The sequence below is a fragment of the Phasianus colchicus genome, chromosome 4, assembly GCF_987193195.1.
Source record: "Phasianus colchicus chromosome 4, bPhaCol1.hap1.1, whole genome shotgun sequence".
Classification (NCBI taxonomy): domain Eukaryota; kingdom Metazoa; phylum Chordata; class Aves; order Galliformes; family Phasianidae; genus Phasianus; species Phasianus colchicus.
In genome coordinates this window covers 14449756-14469824 of record NC_143439.1, presented here as the reverse complement: position 1 = coordinate 14469824, position 20069 = coordinate 14449756, and the positions used below count along the sequence as shown (strand labels likewise).

The 20069-nt window shown below is 35.5% G+C and overlaps 1 long non-coding RNA gene across 4 annotated transcripts in view; it reads left to right on the top strand.

Annotated features, from left to right (window-relative positions):
- Positions 1–20069, top strand: part of LOC116226087 (uncharacterized) — a 94434-nt gene that overhangs the window by 41514 nt on the left and 32851 nt on the right. The window lies entirely within an intron of this gene.

Genomic DNA, 20069 nt, shown 5'->3' with positions numbered 1-20069 from the left:
CAAATGAGATGTAGGTATGACCTCTGATTAATGTTACTCAGTTCTTCAAATATATTACTAAAAGCCTGGGTGAAGTTACATTTACATGTAAATTATTGCCTCAGTTTCAAGCATATGTAACATAGATTTCAAGTATTCAAGGGAGTATGGATGATTTCTGTTGAATTAGTCAGTATGTAACACTGCGGGTAGATAACACTACAGGATAAATTGTTGATGGAACACAAGCTGTTTTTCATATAAGGAATAAAGTTTATTTTCCTCAACTCAAGAAATTGTCTATTCTGACCACTAGCTAAGACTTAGATGAAAATTCTATTCTTAATTTTCTGAATTATGCATTTCCTGGTCTTGATTTTGTTTGTCTCAAGTGCAGTAGAGAAACAGTTCATAACAAATCTAGTTCTAATCTAGAAATTATGTGGAAAGCTGTGGTTTTCATGGGTGCACATCCAGGCTTGTCAGATTATTTCTTCCGTTTTGTAGGAGCCTGTAATTACTTTCCCACTTAGCTTGAATGGAGAAATCTCTCAGATGTTACTGAGCTTCACTGATCTTACCCATGCTATAAAAAGAAATCAGGTTTTATTCCCATTTTTACCTATACATAGAATTATTCAATATAAAGATTGAGATATTATCAAATTTCTGGATTTGCTTTTAATTCATGTCAGCTGTCAAAACAAAGCTTTTGCAATACTGTACCCTGTAGTATGCTTTGTCTTGAAATTTGAAATGGGTTGCAAAAAGGTATTTTACAGATCTGAAGCTATGTAGCACTCTGTGTGTGTATCCTTTCCTATATACTTCTGGTAAAGTAGCTATTTTGGCCTGAAAAAATAATCTGTATTCTGTCAAGTATCTTACCAAAAAGTTCAAACTCAATGCAATTTTATGTCATTTGCATGAAACCTTTCGGAGATCTTTCCCTTCATCTTCCAGTCAAGCTCTACAGCTGCAAAATAGTACAAAAGCTATTCCATTTTTCCTCCATTGGAAAAATTGGAGGAAAAATAAGATATGATTTTAGTTATTGAGACTATAGATTATTACCTATTTTTCTTCTTCTCTGAAATGGAGCTACTGAAATAGTCTTAAATCTTAGACAGTCTTTCAGAAATACCCTCTTAATCAACAAAAGACATCTCAGGGAAGATTACAGGCAATCAGGAGAATAGGTTTTATGAATAGTTCTTGTAAGTAAATACATATGTATGTTTATATATTTGCATATAAGAGAGCTGTTCTGAAAGTGTTGCCTCCTGTTTTATTAAGTTGACCTGTGATGTCAGAGGCAGGTCTTGGCAATAGATGTTGAACCTTCTCTCCAACCTTCTCTCCAATATTCTTGTACTTTTTGTTGACTGATGACAGCGGAGGGGAAGTCTGACAAAATGGCAGCTGACATGGAAGTGCAAAGGTGTGGAATTGAATTCCTGCATGCAGGAGAAAAAAAAATAGAACTCACTGGCAATTATCAACACTTGCTGAATGTTTCTAAAGCCCAAACAGTGAACGTGAGCCCAGTGTGGTGGTGGGTGGTGCATATCAGCACTGGTGACAGTGACAATGGGTCGCCTTTACTGGCGTGGATGTTTATGGCATGGCATCCAGGCTCTTGTTCATCACTGGTGAAAAATACATACTGATGCTGCTGACTATGTTGAAAAATGGTGTACTGTACCTGACTACTTGCACTATCAAATAGTGTTATTGTATTCTTTCTATCACTTGTAGTTTCCATGGAAATAAATAGGGGACATGACTTTCAGAGTAGCATGAGTATATGCACATACATACATTCTGTCTGTACTGTATTTCAATTAAATTCCAGAGAGAGTGTAAGGCAATAAAAAAGACAGAATGTAGTGATCATACATTTAGAAAAGGATTGTGAAAATAAAAATCTGAACAAAATAAGAAATGCCTTTTACAATTTTACCCTTTACTAACAAGTACAGTCAGTTATGATATTTCCTAAGAAACTAAATATAAGAATAGCTTAATGCTTTAACTCTTTCTTGAAGAAATACGTCTGTATAGCTTTTGGAAAGGTATTTAGATATAATGATCAACTATTCAATTGCATATATGTTAATTTCTATTGAGCATCAAAGTGCTCTGCCAATGCTTCCTGTATAGCTAGCAGTTATCCTGAACTGCTAACAGTCTAACACCTGCTAGGTATTAGGTTAGATGTAGTTCATATTATTTCCCTCCATAGTTGAGGATGAAGAAGATTCACGCACAAAAATAAGGTGAACAGTTTTTGTAATGCATAGATTGCATTGCAATTCAAAAATGATATTGATTGACAGTGATGAGATCTGTAGGTAGTTCTCCATTGACTCAAATGATTCATCTTGCTTACTGAGCAACTGTTCACGTTGTGAGCTGAAAATTCTCAACTTCTGCTTCTAAAGGAATCCTGAATCCCCTATTGCTCAAGTTAAGTAGCTATATTTTTTTTTATGCTTGATTTAGTGTGTTAGATTTTGAGGGCAATAAAGGACTTGTGACCTTTTGTGTTCTAGCCACAATAAAAAAGTTACATTAGTATAGATGTGTGTTGCGAAGTGACTGAGGTTTAGTTAGAGGACTTGTGATTATATTATAGAAGCATAATTACTTGAACTAGCCTATCTGATCATGCTGATGACTTTGTACTTTGATATTATGGATGCTAATATCCTCTAGCTCTCTGTGGAAGTGACCTAAAATTACTATGCATTTTTATTGCTATAACTTCATCGTGCAATTATACTCCCTATAGAAATTACAACTGTCAACCTCAAAGGAACAACTCGGGAAAGAGTGTTTCTTCCTACAGCTAGCCTTGTGTTTTAATGCCAAGGAGATGTGAAGAAGCGTAGCTGTCATTGCTTTTGGACTGAATTACAAAATTCTTGATACAATTCATCCATCCTACATGCAACAGAGGATAAGAGAAAGTGGAAAGGAAAATAGAAAAACAAAACAAAAAAACCCTATATATTAATCTCTGCATGGAAAATGTGATGTTTCTATTTTATTTTCAAAGCATTATCACAGTCACAGGCTATGCTATTTGAATTGAGATAAAATAAAAAAAAATACAGAGCCTATTAATATAGCTTCAATGGATTTTTCATTTTCATATCCAATCTCTGTAGCAGAGACCAAAGTTTTTATCAAAAATTTTTATACAAGCAGATTAATCCTACACTTTAATTCCAGTATACGTAACCTGCACACAGGTTTTAAAATCTCATTTTTTGCTCTGGACAAAACAATGCCCACTACCTAATAGTAAATGTCTACTTATTCAGTAAAAAGTTATCTGTTCTTTCTCACTTAACTCGGTGCTGAACTTCTGTCCTCACTACAGAAGCAGATGTACTGTTAACATGTAAATATTCTTTCAGGTTATCAATGGAGTTAATGTAAGTGTGCTCCAGCACACTGACTAATCTCTCTGAGTAACGAAAGCCCCAGTGCTGTTTGTCAGAACTGCAGGAGGATATTTTAAAAGGCTGCAAGAGAGGCTGGTGGCACTGTACCAAACTGTCAGCTGACTTAGGGATCTACTTAGCAGGTGGTGGATCAGAAGAATTATTTATGCAATTGATGTACAGATGCTTAATAACAATGCAAATAACAGCACTGCATACCTGGGGGGAGGGAAAAAAAGAAAACAAAAAAAACAACCTTGTGCTACAGCTGACAATTTATCCCTTGATTTATTGGGCTATTTAATTTTTCTCACAGTTCCTCCTATGTTTTGGTGAAAAGTATATGGTTTTTGCTCTGAAAAATATAATTGTATTGCTCAATATTTTTTTCCCAGTTTCAGGTATCATTTAAGTTGTACAGACTATGAGTATGAGGGAGTCTGTATACTATGTATATGAGAGTAGGGTGTTTTCCTCTGTCATGTTGGCAGTACTCACTCAGCTCTGTTGAAGACAAGGGTACGAGAACAGAATCAGAGTTGTAGGGGCTGGAAGGACCTCCAGAGATCAGCAAATCCCAACCCCTTCCCCCTGCAAAGCAAGCTTCCTACAGGAGGTTGCACAGGTAGTTATCCAGGCTGGTCTTGAATATCTCCAGAGAAGGAGAATCCACAACCTCCCTGGGCAGCCTGTTCCAGCGCTCCGTCACTCTCACTGTGAAAAAGCCTTGTGCATATTTGTGCAGTACACAGCTGTCTGTCTTCTAGATAGGTTCTGTGCACAGATGAATCTGTTGTTCCATTTGATCATTATATTTTTTTCAGTCTTCTAATGACACAAATATATTTATGACATTTTGCAATACTACAAACATGAAGTTCACGGGTCTTCTTTTGTTCTGTGGAATTGAGTTTTACCTCCAAAATCTCTCTTCTCTTATGGCTGGCTATTTTTTCTCAAGATTTTCCAGTATTAAAGGCAAAAAGTAAGGAACATGAAGGCTAGATGTGAAGAAGAGCTGTGATAAGAGGAATGGAAAGAGGAGGAGTTTCATTGAATTTAAATAGTTTCAGTTCTGAGTGTGTTGCAGGATATGGCAGCTTTTTTTTTTTTAAATTGCAGATTAGTACCTGTATATTACTGTACTTGTAAATGTTTTTTATGAAAAAAAGAAGCAGCATTTCCAACTATGTTGACCTGAGAGTAGCTCCTGGCTATTCTTAAGTACAAATATATATTCATAAAGAAAATACTTCCATTTCCTGAGTTACTTTTTATATAGCCAAGAAGTAGAACTCAGTGAGAAATTTTAATACTCTCTTAAACTTGTTTTATAGTAACATGCAATATTTAAAAATGATATTTTAATATTAATATATTGATATTAGAAAGTATTTCCAACAGTAGTTACACTACATTTATTTTCTGCTGACATAATATAAAACTTTAAATATGAAGGTAAAAATAGTTGAAACTAAAATTTTTGAATTGTCCTGAATAGAAATACTGAACAGAGATAAAGTCTGGAACAATTACTGCATTTTGAAGATAAATACGGTAAATAGAGGTTTTAGCTTTATTATCATGTTATTAAATATTTCATCATATCTTTCTGTCAGGAGAACATTGAAGAATGGGGGAGAGGTGATTTTTCTACTCCATATATCAGGAAACATTTAGATACTGTACTAAGGGATGTGGTTTAATGGGAGCTATTGGTGATAGGCAGATGGTTGAACTGGATGATCTTGCAGGTCTTTTCCAACCTTGGTGATTCTAAGGTTTTATGATTCTATGTCAGTTATGCACATATGCTTTTTAATTCTTTTTTGTTCTTAGATGGCAGAAATTGCCCCTCTCAGAAAATACTCTGTAGATTAACATTCCTTTGGAGGTATTTGGGGAAAAAAGCTTTGAAACATTTGCCAAAGTAGAACTATCAGGGACACCAGATTTGCAAGTAAGGTATATTCATGGCCATTTTGCAAGGATGTCTGTTTAATTTAAAAAGTGAAAATAAAAACACAAACTTCTCAATGCAGAGTGAAATTCTGATATAGTTTTCTGGAGAAAAAAAGTTTTAATTGCTATCCAGTCTCTTTTAGTGTAATAGGTCTATTAAAACAGTGAATGCGATTGAGTAACTTCTTGCTGCTGTCTGTAGATCTATTCAAAATGTAGTCCTCAAGGGTTCTCTAGCACTTCCTAAAATAATTTTTGTGTGACATTTTACCTTTTAAATGTTATCTCTTTTTTTAAAAAAAGAGAATTCCTGAGTCTTCATAAGATCAGCAATAGAGTTCTGAGAAGGAACATTTGAGATCCACATGTACCATCTGCCGGTGTGACTGAATGTACGTAACACTTGGGAAATGCTGTGAGACAGTCTTTCTTTCAGTAGCAGTCACTTAGAGATTGGTGCCTTAAGGCTATCATTGCTTATTTAATTCTGCTCAGACTTCTGTGGTCTGGAAATTAAGGTAGAATTCTTGTAAAGGACAGATTTCACTGAGACTGCTGCTGTTTTTACTTCTCTAGAAAAATGAGACTCTTCATAATAGTGTGGTAATACACTAAGTGATGCTGTCCTGTTTTGTTACAGACATTAAAATATGACAAATAGCCTTTTAAATTCTTGATTTTTTTCAAATAATCTTTATGTAATGCAATTAAATGAGTTCTGAATGAAATGATAGTAATACTAAACTGAAGGGCTTCAAATGTCGCTGAAACTCTTCCACATTGCATTACCCTGTACATACTGTTTGCTTTTATTACAAAGTCACAATAAGCAAGGAGAGTAGATAAACTTATCAAGTAAATCATTCCTACAAATTATTGACAGTGACATTTGTGATCATATTTTGGTCCTTTTTCTCATCAGTTCTGTTTAAATATGCAGGGAGAGATACGTTGTTGAAGACACACACAAAAACCAAACAAAAAGCCTGCCACACACATAAATAAAACTGTGTTAATTTTTCCTGTATCGAAGGAATTAATATGAAATGCCTATAGAAAGGGTCGTACACTTGTGTGAATGGTTTCTCCTGTCTTCCAGAATGTTTTCCTGCTCATCTAGAGCTGAGAGGAGATTTGTATGATTGTGTACACGTGAACTTAAATGTGTGTGTATACATATATGAAAACAGCAGCATGAGAACAGCAAGATTAGTAGACCAAAGCCTAACTGAAGAACGATGTAATATTGTTTTGTATTCCCTATGTGTCTAAACTGGGAAGTGTTCAGCATTTCCTTAAGTTGGTAAACATTCACTTGTGCTAATGGACCACAAAAAAACTGCTTTATTTTTAATTCATTTCTAAGCAATTGTGTATGAAAAAAAGAATTTGAAAGCATCTTAACCAGATTCTGACGTGGTTTCCATTACACCATATAGATGAAGCCTCCTCAAAAAAAAAAAAAAAAAAAACAATATTAAAAACAGCAAGGATGGTGTCAGAGATGTGATATAGTTCATGTGCAAGGAAAGACTGAACAGATTGTTTGGAAAATGTTGTCTAACAAGCAGTGTTACAGCTGTATTTTAGGTAAAAATATGGTAATAATTAATAATACACAGTTCGGCTTTTTTTAGCATTTTAAAGGATAACTGTTTTACCTGGTGAAATAATACACTGTACCAGTCAATGATAAAGGAAAAAATGATAGTGTACTCCTGTATTCAAAACTGCTGCTGCAAGCAGCTAATGTGTAGACCCACCCTAGAAAGCTCAAAAAATAGAAGCTTAGTACTCCAAACCACTTCTACTTCAAGGAATATTTATCAAAATTCTATCTGATGAAATAACAGAATAAAGTTGCTGGAAAGGCATTCTGAATACAAATCACTGTTTGTTCTGGGGACTTTCTCACTCTTCTGTTTAATTCTGCAACAACAATCTGCCTGTGCTTCATGTCCTCACTAATGTCTGGTTCACAGACTTTTTTCCATTGGTAACTTCTGCTGTGGCAGAAGTTTAAAGATGGGAAGAACTCTATATGTGCATGCTTTACCAAGTAATGAATGGTCTTTTTTGCCTTAAATTTCAACTGCAAATCTCACTGGCTTTGTGTAGTTTACATGGGTGAGACTTGAAAGCATGGTTTGGAACTTAATTGGACTGTGTGCTCAGGAATGCGTTTCCTGTAATGCACTTAACATGCTTCAAATCCAGTTTCACAGAGATGCCTTTGGGACTTTATGAAGAATAACAGGGAGGTCTGAAAGTAAATTTGTTAATGTCTGTGTGCAACTGAGTTGGAATTAAAGAGCAAATCAATTTATATGTGCTTGCTATTGTAAAGAATAGTGTTTTCAGTTTTAAATACTTTGATATGCACGCTTACCAGTGCAGTAGAACTCAACTTTGATTGTATTTTTATTCAAAGCAATTAGAGTTTCAAAGTGTTTGTGATTCAACATAATAAAATAGGGACATTTATAAAGCTCTACCTGATTATTTGTAAGCTTTTTTCATTGTTGAAGCCAAGCTTTCCTGATGATTTCATGTATAAACATCAGGGGTTTTTTTGTTTGTTTTAAATTGTCTCTGTTACACAAGAAAATACCATATTTTATTTTAAAAGAACTTATCAGTGAGCTGAACTACTTGGTATGAAATACAGCAGTCCCATGATAATTATTTAACATCTCCATTGTACTATCGATTAGGAGTTAAATAGGTCAGGCCTTAGTGTACTGTGGAAGCATATAAAATGTGACATTGCTTGCTTCCAAGATTTTATAGTCTGGAAGGCAACACCTACTAAGTGGATAAAGGAGATGAGGAATGAGAGGAGACGGGGTGGAGAGAACCCTGAACCCTCAAGGCTGTGTGATGTTCATATCTTTTTAAATGAAGTTATCAAAGCATACCAAGAATAATGTTTCACCTATGTGGTCTAAGGGTTATTGCATGCTTACTATGGAAAATAGGTGCTAGATAAATATAAACAGAAAGTAATGTGCTGGCCAGTGGAGATGTCATAATGATGTAGTCAGACCTGATTTAGTTAATCCTGACGCCAAGGCTGATAAATATAAGAAAGGGAAATTTGTATTAAATAGTGGTCATTACAGAAGCATTAATTTCAGAGCAGTGGAACTGGCTGTAGGCTACCCAACCCCTTTATGTTTTATCTGAAAACAAAACAGGAACTTCCCTACGAATATTATTGTCTGAAGTCCAGATGTGGTTACACTCCTTTGTCAGCTACTTAACAGGTTCTACTGCCTGTTTTTTCCTCTTGACAGTTTTTCTGAGACCCTGCAAAGGGTGAAAGAAAATTGTAGATTTAGACAAAAAAGAAGAAAAAAACTTGAAATATTTACTGTCAGAAAATGCCCATCACAGAAAATTGATAGGAAAGTTCTGGAATGCTTTATCTTGAGAAAGAGGATTTTGTTGGATGAAGATGAAGGGTTTTATTTTGGCTTCTTGCTGTGTTTCTGTCATGGCTTTGTGATTTTTGGTTTTCGGTATTCCACATCATAAAATCATGTAGTGCACTGGGAGTTCAAGTGTTAAAGCTCCAATTCCAGATATCTGTTCCTGTGCATCACGGAAGTCATGGGATCTGGCCCTTCCTGGTTGGGCAGTCACTTACAACCTTGCAGTGGGTGTTCAAGCGTGCTTTCCTAGCTCTGTACCAAGATTTTCAGGTTTGACTTGGTCTCAGGAACTCTTTTTTATTTTGAGTTATTAGTCTCAATTAGATTGTATTATCTAATTATATTATAATTATAGTGTGTTATCTTGCATTCCGATATCATAGTAAAATAAGTTTTCCTCTATAGATCGTTGCTGCTATTTTTTTCTTCCTTGAGCCCAGCTCCCATCTCCCTATCCCTTTTCCTTCCCATTTTGTAGGGCTAGGGGAGGCCCTGGGGCCTGTCATGGGCATAGATAGATCTAGTTAACTCTGTGACTGTTTCTTTCATGAGTAAGGGAATTTCCAAGCCATATGAATTCTACTGCTTAAAAAAAAATACTCAGGTTTGATAATCTCTAGGAATAGAGGTGTATAGAATGTAATTAGGAAAAAAAAAAAAAAAAAAAGCAGAACTTATTTTTTCTATTCTTTAGAATAGAATCATAGAATTTCTCAGGAAGAGACTACCTCTGTACCAGTGGTAGTTTCCCTGGAAGTAAATAGGATTTATTACTTTTGGAGTGCCCTGACCTTCGTACTTAGACAGTTTTCAAGGTAAGACAAAACCAGTGTTAGGATTCAGACAAGGTGTTTCCAATATACAGAAGAAAATAATGAATGCTCCTTACAAAACACTTAAATAACCTTAGCTTCTTTATTATAAACAAATCTGATCAAATGTTAAAAGAAAAATGAATTCTAAGATATTTCAGAGCATTTCTTATGAGTAGACTAGAACAAGTTAACTCAGTTCTTCAGAGGCTGAGATGGTAATTGATTGTTATAAATGCCAGGCAGTCAAAACCTGGAAGCAAAAAAAAAATATCGAATGTTTAAAAGAGACAGGAAGGAAATGAGCCATAGCTTGAGGATATGTAGCAGTAAGGCTGGTTCTGTCCCAGGTGCTTGGGAGATGGTGATGGGAGACAGCTGCATTCTCCAGCACAGCTCTCATTTTTAACGAATGCTTCCCTGAAACAAGTAAGGCATAAGCTGGACTTATGCTTTTCAATTGTCTCAGAAATTAAGTCCTGGAATAATCAATGAATTAGGACCAAAATACTCATTACAAAATGGTAAGTAGCTCGTTACAATATGAGAGTCCATAAGTTTATGATGTGATTGCTTATGACGTGGACAACTGACTGAGGTTCCTTTCTCATGCTTCTATGAAGGAGAGGCTGAAGGCAATTTCAAGCCTGTGTTTGTTTTTACCCTATACAACAGTTTCATTACATTTAGCTAGTGTGTTACAGCCAATGTAACAAGAGATGAATAGGAAAGGATTGAGTTGCAAAACAGGAGTGTAACTACAGTTGGCAGAAACAATGCTTTCATTATTCATATAATTTCCACATCTTTGAAGAAGAAAAATAATTCTTATGCTTAAGAAAATAGGTAACATAGTAGAACGGTAAGAAAAACCTGAATGAGATAAAAGAGGAGAGTTCAAAGTATTGTCAGGATGTCCCTGGAAATAAGAGACCTCTGAGAAGGGCTAGAGTCAATGAGAGCAAGTAGCCAACTATTAGCTAGAAAGTATGATTGAGAAAAGAATTTTGCCCAGCTCTGCTCTTTAATGTTGGCTGATGTAAGACAACTTCCTGTGTTAATTGATGCAGTACATAAAATCTTGTTGGCTGCAGTTGGTCACTATTTCAACTTAAACAGCATAAACTGTTACCTATTATTTTCTGTATCGCAATCAAGTACTAATATATATATATATATATATATATATCATCAGATGCTTTTACTTAACTTTTTAGTGAACCTTTGTTTCCCTTTCTATAACTCCCTTCTAAATGTCTCCACTGGAGAAATCTATATACTTTCCCTATAGCTATCTTTTGGCAATTAGTCACTTGAAGAGTTTGTTCTGATTTTTTTGTTTCAACAGTTTTTGCCATTAAAGTGACCCTTGTTAGTTCATCCTTTTCACTTACAGTATGTATTTTCTTGCTTTAAAATACACTTCAGAAATTTCTCTGTGAGGTTTCATGCAGCTTTTGTACAACATAATCTTAAACTAATTTTTACAACTTGTTAGTTCATTAAATGTACATCTTCAACCCTGACAGTCATGAGCAGAACATTCAGAATGAGTGTATAAGAGTTCTATATCACAAGCATATCAATCATGTTGCTTTAAACTTTGATTCAGATAGTAGAATATGGAAATGAGTTTCTGAAGAGGCACTGGTGTGAAAGTCTTGTGTTATCAGTATTATTACTATGCTTTTATAGAAGCTAAATAGATGCATGCAGATACATTAACAAATCTTCATCTGTTTTTTAATGTTCTTCCATTTTCTGATGAAATTTCCAAAATGCCAACTTCCTACTGTAAAATACTGCAAATTTATGGGATTCTGTATTATGATTCATAACGAGTAACATTTTTCTTTCTGTGTAGAGTCCCTTGCATTTGAAGAGAGGTAGATATTTAAGAGAAAAAAAATCATCATCTTAAGGGGAAAAAAAATGTTTGGTGTAAAATCAGCATAAAGAATTAAGTAAAATAATTATGTAAACTAATCTATTTTTTTTAAGTTAAAAAAAAAAAACACAGTTCTTATACTTCAGTATCATTGCCACTTTTTTCATCATGAAGGCTGAAATTTTGCTTTTTTTCTAACTCAGTATTTTTTAGTATTTTAAAAATATGACCCATGTTATGGTATTCCTAAATCTAATACATTATTTTCCACGATGAATAATATATCCTTATATGTATGTATATCTGCAGATAATATTTTTCTAAAGTAATGCCTGAAGTCAGGTTAACCAGAAATTTGAATTGTTGTATTGAACTTGCTAATCATAAGGATTTTCTTTTATGTCCTTAACAACTTTCAAATAGCTCAGGCACTCAACTTCTTCTCAGAAATTAGTCTCTGAAAAAGAAGGCAGTATTATTTAGTTAATGTAGATAGATGAAATATTTTCTATATATGTAAGTTGCTCCATAAGTAATGCCTCCTATTGTTTTCCCTGAAAACTACATCAGATAGGTGAAAAGTAACAGTATTTAGTAGAAAAAAAATCAGCTACAAAACACTATTTTTCAGTACAACAGTTATCAAAACTTGCTATGCGTTTTTTTGCCAGCTATGAGCAAGAGCCTGCATGCCATTCTTATAAAAATCTGTACCAGTGTAGGTGACCCACTGCCACTGTTGCCACTGCTGAAATGCGCCACCCGCTGCCTCGGTGTCTTCACATCCACTACTTGGTTTCCATAAATGTTCAGCAAGTGTTCATGAATTTCAGTAGGTGCCATTTCTTTCTGCGTGAAGAAATTAGTGACACTCCTTTGCTTCACCTACACTTGAATGTCATATCCCATTTTGTCAGAGTGCCCCTCTGCTGCCATCTATTGCATGGCAGCAAAATGTAATGGAATATTGTCAGGAAGGTTCAACCTCTACTGTCACTCTGCCAACATCTGCTTCTGATCTGATGGACCAACAGAAAAAATAGGAGGCATTTCTTTAAGGAAAACCCTAATAAATTAAGGCAAGCTTGTAGAGAGGCAAAAATTCATCTGTAGGTGCAAATATTTGTTAAGGTGTTCCCTAGAGGCAGTTATTGAAATTGAGGAGACAGTCATAACTTCATAGTTATAACATACTTCACAGACAATTCATTAACTCAAAATAAGATATGTTGATCCCATTATTCACTCTAATTGATTTTCTGAGCTATAAAAAGGGTTTGAATTAAGGAGTTGTTATAATATATTCAAAGTAATGTATTTACAATGGAATTCCTAGGTTGCAGCCTGAACCAATAAATGGTGAGTCCTTGGAGGCAGGTAGAGCCTAGATCCACTCTTCCTCTCTTCCCACCTCAGTGGTGCTTCCAGGAGAGTGTATGCAGTTGGAGTCTGTGCAGGTTTTCCCCCCCCACATCCTCTTTCCAGTGTGCCAGAGTTTGAACTGTGGAAGGCTGCACACTTTTTTTTTTCAACTGTGTAAGCTCACTTTTTTTTTCCAGGCTGTTGCTGGGAGGGGTGAATTGAGTCCTCTGTCTTTGATATCTTGTTCTCTGGCACCTGTGTCTCAAAGGCTCTGTCATCACCTTTGCTTGTCTTACAGTATTCTAATTGCAAAGAACAATTGAAATAGTTTCTTTGTTAACATTTGATCTAAGTCAGTCTATTTACATGTATATGATTTCAAACATTCATAATATTACCAATACATATCTATCCTACTTAGAATAACATAAATTCAGATCATGCACTATAATTTTTTGTTCTTAGACCAGGTGAATGCAATTCAATAATTTACAGTTTTTAAAGTGCCAAGAGTAGGCAAGAACTTGATAGTTTCTTGAAAAGAAGTTACTCATTTTTTTCACTGGAATTTGTATTTATTTGGTAAAAATAAGTCAGTCCTAACTGCTTTTAATTGAATTATTCTCACCTTCTCCTGTTTCTTTTTCCTTCTGTTACTAAATAATGACTTAGAAATGCTAGGTGAAAAAAGCAGCGAGGCTTAATTCACGCATGAAAATATATGTACCAGAGGAGAAGTTCTGTTTTGTTAACATAGTCTGCACTGCTTTGAGAAGCTTAGGAATAAATATGCAGCAATTAATTTGAAGAAAAAACAAGGTTGGAAGTATTCATAGTCCAGTGTGATTGGAGGGCTGTTCTATTTCCAGTGACAGTGTCTGCTGGGATGATCATAATTCCATCTGCGGTATCACCAAAGACTTTAAATCTTCACGTTCAAGGTTCTTACAGATGTCTTTACCTCATTACGTGGCTACTGGGGGAATGTCTCATCTGCTGTACTTGCAACCGGGTATGCCTTTAACAAGCAATCTGGCATTAGCCTTCTGTTTCTACCACTGGAAAGAACAGATTTGTTATATATCATTGATACTGTTAATTACACTGATGTGCTAGGCATCATTAAAGCTCAGAGTGCTGAAAGGCAGCATATCAGGAGGATTTATTTTTACTTAAGTGAAGTACTTTATTCCTTATCTTCCACATATCATAGCATAGCTTCCTCGAGGATGTGTTCCATGAACTTCCCAACAGAGGTGTGAGGCTGATAGGCTTGTCCTTTCTACCCTTCTTTAAAACTGGGTGCAACATTGCCTTTTTTTTTTTTGTAGCACCCTGTCCCTCTAGCCTTGTTATGTTATCCTACACCTTATCTTGGGCAGGCTCAGTATTACAACCCTTCCCTTCCAAATCCAGTTAAAATCCCTGCCAACGTGCTCTGCTAGCTTTTCCCAAGGGCCCTCTATGATAGAGGTGAAACCCATATAAAACTTGTTGAAAAACCCTCAATTATGGTGGTGGAAGGTACCTCAAAGGCAAGTGTTTATAGATTGGATCCTTCCATTTCTTTCATTGTTCTTACCCACTACGTGAAATAGAGAAGTTGGCCTGTGCTCTTGATTCTTTCAGCAGACATTTCAAGACTGTGAAGTCCCTTTTGATGGCCTTTGAACCACACAGTTGCCTCAATCCTCATTTCTGCCCCTCCCCCCCTTCAATTAATAGCAATAATGGGTGAGGATATGTTGAAGGGAGTCTGCCTGACATATTGGTTGTTCAGTTCCCCCCCTTCTCCAATTTCCTTTGCCTTCTATAGTCAGAAATGTCTTGGAAGAAAGAGACTAGAGCTCCCCTCAACTTCAGAATGTTTTAAAAACCCTGACTTTAATGAGAAACCTCATTCAGAATCTAAGGTGCGTTTGTAAGAGATCTCTCTTACAGAGGCAGAATGTGAGAGTTGATAATAGATATCATACACTTCATAGATGGAGATGGTTTTATAGCTCTGCTATGCCTCGGCAGTCTTCTGGATTAGAACATGTGACGTTTCTTGGTAATGAAGTAGGAAACTATGGGGAGAACAGTTCAGGAAACCTAAAGAAAAAAGTGTATAAAGGTGTCTAGGAGCTAATGTGAGCATTTCATTTTATATATCTCATATGTTACAAAATGCACTTAGTGTACATTTATATGATTAACTTTTTTGATAGGTTGATTTGGAGAAAAAAGTGGATTTTATTTTAAGATCACTATTTTCTTTTCCTTTCAGATATTACTGGTGTAATTTATACATAAAACTATCCCAACCACATTGATGGTGTTTAAATTTGTTGAAGTGCACAAGGTAGAAGTCTATCCTGTAACCAAGTCTGTATTTTGAGAAGGAGATTTCTGCCTCCGGTGCGTATTAATTATATTAGTTGGACTGTTATAGGGGAAAAAAAAAAAAAAAGAACAGCATGAATCCAATTAACAGGCAAAGAAAGATATTCAGGGTGAAAACTTACCAGAGTTTCATGAGAATAAAAACAGGCTGTAAATACAGTGGACAAAAGAAACTGCAGAAAGTACAACCAGATGTAGTTCTATTTTAAATTCAAAAGTTTACATTAACAATCTGGAGAATACAGTGTTTCATAGAATATGCTCAGTAGGAAAGGGCCTGCAGGAACCACTGAGTTCAACTCCTGGCTCTATAGAGCACCATGTGAAATTCAATCCTGCGACTGAAGAGCATTGTCCAAATGCTGCTTGAACTCTGGCAGCTCTATGGTTCTAACTGCTGCCCTGGGGAGCCTATTCCAGTGCCCAACCACTGCTCATGAGGGATCTCTTCCTAACACTCACCTGACCCTCTGCTGATGCAGCTCCATGCCATTCCCTCAGGATTTGTTGATGATTTCACAGAGCAGAGCTCAGTGCTGCCCTTCTGCTCCCCTTGTGATGAGCTGTAGGCTGCCCCATCCCTAGAGGCGTTCATGGCCAGGTTGGATGGGGCCCTGGGCAGCCTGGTCTGGTATTAAATGTGGAGGTTGGTGGCCTTGCATGTGGCAGGGGAGTTGGAGATTAGTGATCCTTGAGGTCCCTTCCAACCCAGGCCATTCTGTGATGAGGCAGGCCTCCTCTGCTCTGGGCTGAAAAAATCCAGTGACCTCAGCTGCTCCTTCTCCATCTCGTCCCCTGGATTTCACGATCTTTGTAGACCTCCTTTGGACACTCCAATAATTTCACGTCCTTACATTGTGGCACGCATAACTGCACACAGTGCTTAAGGTGAGGCTACACAAGCACAGAGTGGGACAACTCCTTCCCTCAACCTGCACCTGATTTGGACCATGCTATGGTTGCCCCTTCTGACTTCCAGGGGATCCTGTTGACTCATATTCAACTTGCCACTAACCAGAACTGCAGTTCCTTTCCTGTAGACCTGTTGAACTTTTTTTAAGAAATGTTCCTTTAGACCTAACAGTAACTTGTTCTTGTGCACTTAGTAAAATGAGATACTAGCATATGGATTTGCTGTGTCATTTTCTACTCTGATCAGCCTCCTTGACTAGTAAACATGATCATAGTAAGTTCTATGTAAAAAAAATTGTTACCAACTAGGTCCTTCGCTCTAAAGAAGCATTCTCTTAACAGGATAACTTTCTTATGGTTTTGTTTGGCTTTTTTCTTTTTTAATTAAGAAGGTGTTGAGATGTGTGTGGGTAGGCTGTGTGTGTATTCTGTTACAACAGCATTTGTGTGCAAACGCCTGCTATATTTCTCTTAGAGAAAATTGTCATAAGAAATAAAACATTTGAAATCTATATAAAAAATTAAAAAGTTATAACGTTATTTGTAAATATATATACTTATATAAAATAGAGAAATTTATATAGTAGAGAACAAATTACAGGTACTGCTGTTTTTTCCCTCCTCTTTTGAATGAATTAGACATAGTTCTGATGTTTAGTAAGTGCATGTAGTATTATACAGGAAGAAATTTCTATTAATGTATATTTATCTCAATCTGAAGATTGCTATTTCTTATCACATGCATAAGCGTAACAATGTTTTACTTAAAATCTGAAGTTTTCTGTTTCTTCAAGAAGCTGTAATTCTATTAATACTTTATAATGGAATATTGTCACATAGAAAACATTTAAGAATGCAAGCCAATGCCAGCCAGGACTTCCTGATATTTACATGGTATTCACATTTGATACATAGTTTGATTGGTAGCTTTTCTTTGAGTAGCTGTAAAATAAATAGCTTATATATGCATTGCCTTCGGAGATTGTCCAGACACAGATATTATACAGAGCAACCAAAAGCCTAGACTCTTTCTTTCTTCATTAACTTACTTAAGCCCAGATCACATAACTTATTTATTGATTCAACCTTAGTTTGTAAGGAAGATCTTTAAGATCTTTAGGAGTTAAAGACTCTTAAGATCTCTAGATCTCCTGCAACCATATTATGCATGAAGAGGAAAAAAGAAATTTTGGCTGAACTTTCCCAAAGTCAGTTAGGGCCTTGAAACGTAAATTAATTCAGGGTAGCATTCATGCAAGGATGAGTTTAATGTTTTAAAGAAAAATTCTTGTTTTAAATTAATTAAATTAATTGCAAGTTTTTATTTCCTTTAACGCCTGTTGCTTTTTAGATCTTGAAGGTAGAATATATAGACTTATTTGCAGAATTCTAGACAAACACTTAGTCAATATTTATCGGTTACTTCTAATCTATAACCACATATTTGTAAACTATCTTAATCATTGAAAGCAGTGCTTCATTATCAAAAAAGTTGGTTTTGAATGAGAATCAAGCAGTCTGTTTTAAATATCTTTTTTTTTTTTTGCCAGGTTTCTGGAAATAATTTCACTGGTATGTAAATTATATATATATCCCTAAACTTCTTTACTGCCCAAAAATCTAAATCTCCAAACCTAAGTATGGAACTTTAAAATAAATAAATAAATAATCTTTCTGGTTTTCAAAGTAATATTTTCATATTTATTCATTTTATTCTTCTCACTTTTGAATTAGATATACAGATTCAATCTTTTCATGCCTGTATCCGAAACCATGCAGTAAAGCAACTTCTATCATAAGGAATTTTCCTTTCAAAAAATATGAATTAATTCAAATCTGAATAAATTTATAGAAACCCTACAGGGATATGTACAAGTCATAAATGATCACACCAGTTCCTCCTGTTCTTAAAGTCTATGAATCTTGAAATCTGAAAACCTAGCTTAAAAATAAGGAAGTCTCACAAATAATCCTCAATAAAACTCCCAAGTATAACTACACTGATATAAAATTGAGCTATATAACCCTAGTGGCAGATTTCTGAGAAGAGTTGTACATGACTGCTAGTTAGGCAGGTATTTCTAGTTGAGTGCTACGATAAGAGATTCACTGTGCTACTAGTTGCAGTTGAATTCATTTTGTGTTGGTTTTTTTTTGTTTTTGTTTAAAATAAAAGCTTTCTGTATGCAGTTATACAACTTTTTGAGCCTTTTCCTCTGTTATGCTGTCACGGCTTTGTGATTTTTGGTTATTGGTATCTCACATCATAACATCATGTATTGCACTGGGAGTTTAAAGAGTTAATGCTCCAATTCTGGGTACCTGTCCCAGTAGAGAAGAACTACATCTGCCAGAGGACTGTTTGCTGTTGTGTTGCCATTTTCCACTCAGAGGGAAAGATAAAAAACAGTTCATAGATCACCAGACCTCCCTTTTTTTGACCTTCCAGCTTGTCTCTGCTCCCAGCTGTATCACCTCAGCTTACTTAGAGCAAGGCCTTCGGTTTTCGGACATTCTCAATTAATTTATTATCTTCAATTCCAACTGTATCGTATTATACAGTATTATAGTGTGTTATCTTGCATTCTGATATCTTACTTAGTAGTTTGTTTCTCCCCAGATTGTTTGTTGTTAGGCTTATTTCCCTACCCTTTTCCCTTTCCCATGGTGTGGGTCCATGGGTCCCCCCATCCTGCTAGTCGTGAAACTGGGCCAAACCAGCCCATACACTGTTGACAACTGCTAAAAAATTTTGGTCTCTGTAGGAGTCATGGTTAGATATAATAGTGTTTCTGTTTTTTGAAGAAAAATGTGTTTTTTCTAACAGTTGTTTTGTTTCCTTTCTTTGCCTGTTACTTCGAATGATAGTTAAAACTGCTCTGAGATTGTGTTAATTAGGAGAATGTTGGTTATAGGCAGAAGATATCTGAAGTAGAGATACACTTGCCAGATCTAACATAACTGAAATGATAGATAATGCTATTTCATATATTGGAAGATACTACATATTCAATGATATTTTGGACATATGGGAAAAGTGAGCCAGATTGAAGATAGACGTATTGAACTATTGACATAATTATATCCTGTTGTATTACGCTGTTCAGAGAAACTGGGCTGACGTTGTAGATCCATGGCTTTACAGAACTCATATATTTCTCTTCTTTAATTTCAAGTTGCTACTTTTTATCATAACTACATGCCAAATAGGAAGAGAAACAATCTTAGTAAGAAAGATGACTGTCTCTTGTTCATCACATGTTGAGGAGAGTTTTGTAATGGTGTTTTAGAAACCACTATTCATCCTCTTTATTTTGTTTATTTGACTTAAGATTTAGGTGATCCATCTGCGTTACTGAGATTTCTGTAATCTGAACTGCATTTTTTATAATGTTTAGACTACTGTGTTGCCTTTCATCATGCTGTACTTCTGTTGTGTTCTCTGGCCGGTTTATTCGTAACATACCACTATAGAGCTTTCATTCCACTTGTACTGAAAAATATCACAAGAAAAAAAAAGAAAAAACTCTCAAGCGGTGTTTAGATCTGAGACCAAGGACAAGCTCTCTAATGAATGACAGATGAAAGACATGATCTGTATAAAAGTCTGTTACTGTCTTTGACTGGGATGTCCAATTGTGAGACAAAATCTTTCCAAGGAATTAGCAATACCCTACCTGCAGGACTGCATTTAAACTGCTTCACCCCACAGTGATCAAATGATTGCTGATGGAGAATTATTAATGGGATCATTGCCACAGATTCATTTCAGTTAACCTTTAGTTTGAAGATACAAAAGGGAAAACACTTCACCATAAGGACAGTCACAGGCTGATGGTTCTTTTTAAAAGCAGGTTAATCATACTGCCACATCTTAAAAACA